We start from the raw sequence: 2,500 nt of genomic DNA, 5'->3' as shown, positions 1-2,500 counted from the left end.
AACCCATGTTGTGCCTTAACCTAACCCATGTTGTGCCTTAACCTAACCCATGTTGTGCCTTAACCTAACCCATGTTGTGCCTTAACCTAACCCATGTTGTGCCTTAACCTAACCCATGTTGTGCCTTAACCTAACCCATGTTGTGCCTTAACCTAACCCATGTTGTGCCTTAACCTAACCCATGTTGTGCCTTAACCTAACCCATGTTGTGCCTTAACCTAACCCATGTTGTGCCTTAACCTAACCCATGTTGTGCCTTAACCTAACCCATGTTGTGCCTTAACCTAACCCATGTTGTGCCTTAACCTAACCCATGTTGTGCCTTAACCTAACCCATGTTGTGCCTTAACCTAACCCACGTCGTGCCTTAACCTAACCCACGTCGTGCCTTAACCTAACCCACGTCGTGCCTTAACCTAACCCACGTCGTGCCTTAACCTAACCCACGTCGTGCCTTAACCTAACCCACGTTGTCGCCTAACGTAACCCACGTTGTCGCCTAAACCTGCTCTGTAATTGTTATACGACTCGTTCAATTAGTGTAGTGTTGCCCACCCGCAACCCTCGCAATATAGTTCGCTACTCGCACTCCCCGCTCCCCTGTGTATCGCTTCATGTTAAACACCTTGCAAGTCTTGCTCACTTTCCACATGCTCCTGCTGTACACTGTAATGTGGATGGCAGCAGGACGTACATGCCGCCCCTCCCCACGTCCCCACCTTGCCCCCTGCCTTCGCAAGCTGGTTGGTGAGAACTTTGCATGTTCAATGCCCTCCGCATGCGACGTACTCAGGCTACGTTGTGGTGCGGCCTGTGTCAACTGTCCGCTAATGTCGTACGCGTAAACCACAATCTGTACTGCACATTCGTCCTTATGTACTGAATGATACATCGTGGCACATGTGTGACCGTACAACGACTGCGCCCAAAAACGGCGGACCATACAGTGCAAATATTGTGCACGCAGCTACGTGTCGTCTCCCTATGAGAGCTGGATTGCAGTGTGGTACGCCATAGAGACGTGTGGGAGGAACGGACGCCGTGGATGGCGATCAGCATGAGCTGTCTGTTGATGTATTCGGACCTAGTCGTCTCTCCTCACACACCGTGATGGCATGGTGCACCGCGTTCCATATCTGCGACATGCTACAGAGGCCGGTTGACAGTCGTTCGAGCAATGGACATCGCATACGTACGGGGGCCACCTTCCACGTATTGTCTAGGCGTGCACATTTTGTTGCGTGTATGTGGGCAGACGTAGTGTGGCGTGACACCTGACACAGGCATGCAATAATCGTGGAAGTTGCAAATGGCGATGGACGCCTGCGTTTTCTGGTGAAGTTACGCAAATGAACAAATGGTAACCTGTTGTGGTGCGGTTGTTCTCGCTAGGGGTGAATCGGTGATGGCGACGATAGGTTGAGGTACTAACCGGTTGTTCCAGCGATACCCACCATGCCGACGAAACTGAACGGCATCTGGGTGTGAAGCGATACGCGGCGGTGGCTGGGTGGGACCGTCCCCGGCCGGTGAGGGGGCGCCTCCCGGCGTGCTGGCCGCGCGGTGCGTGGGCGCACGCGCTACAGCCGGCTGGTGGGGGCGGCCAGTGGCAGGCGCGCCGGCCGACGGACGCGGCAGGCGTCGCAGCTGCGCGCCGGCGCACCCTGCGCGCGGCGCCGTGCGGCCAAAGTAGGTCCTCGCGGGCCCGGTGCGAAGCGCGGTGGACATCTTCAGTGTGCTGGTCCGATTGAGGACTGTGTGCGTTGAGGATGCGCTGCCGCCCGGCGCTCGGCGCCGCGACGCCGTCTGCTGCTCGGTCGCCCCAGCGGTTCTCGCTGGTGGTTTGTATCGCAGCTGTGCGGATGTGTTGGCGCGTGCGCTGTGCTGGGAGAGTTCGCTTCGGCACCCAAGTGGGGCTTTTGTCCTTCTGTGGCGCTGGCGTTGGAGCTGCCGGTCACCGTAGGTGGCGCGTGTTGTCTCCCGCCGGCAATGCCACGACAGCACGCTCCCGGGCCTCTGTCGGCAGCGGCAAGCTCAGTTGGGAGCACGGGTGGTCGCACCGAAAGCGTCTACTCGCCTAACTCCGGGCGATTGCGCCTCTCTCGAACCCGACCAAGTACTTGGGACGGCGCTGCGCGCCGCCGGGACCTGAGAGGGTTTCGAGGTGTATTGTGCAGGGGAGCTCAGCCTCCTCCTGTTTGCAGAATGATTGAGCGGACGCTTGCGTGTTCGCGCGGGCCCCCGGGACACACTCCCGGGCGGCCGGCTGCTCAGCTCTAGTTGACGCAGCTCCCTGGTTGATCCTGCCAGTAGTCATATGCTTGTCTCAAAGATTAAGCCATGCATGTCTCAGTACAAGCCGCATTAAGGTGAAACCGCGAATGGCTCATTAAATCAGTTATGGTTCCTTAGATCGTACCCACGTTACTTGGATAACTGTGGTAATTCTAGAGCTAATACATGCAAACAGAGTCCCGACCAGAGATGGAAGGGACGCTTT

At 57.0% G+C, this 2,500-nt stretch overlaps 1 non-coding gene across 1 annotated transcript in view; it reads left to right on the top strand.

Moving 5' to 3' along the window:
* Window positions 1-2,290: 2,290 nt before the first annotated feature.
* LOC124765311 overlaps window positions 2,291-2,500 on the top strand; it is a 1,909-nt gene continuing 1,699 nt past the window's right edge. The window contains exon 1 of the ribosomal RNA XR_007012870.1: window positions 2,291-2,500. This exon is cut by the window's right edge and continues 1,699 nt beyond it. This is a non-coding gene — a ribosomal RNA (small subunit ribosomal RNA).

This window comes from Schistocerca piceifrons, unplaced genomic scaffold, assembly GCF_021461385.2.
Source record: "Schistocerca piceifrons isolate TAMUIC-IGC-003096 unplaced genomic scaffold, iqSchPice1.1 HiC_scaffold_654, whole genome shotgun sequence".
Classification (NCBI taxonomy): Eukaryota; Metazoa; Arthropoda; class Insecta; order Orthoptera; family Acrididae; genus Schistocerca; species Schistocerca piceifrons.
This window is presented reverse-complemented; position numbering and strand designations above follow the sequence as displayed.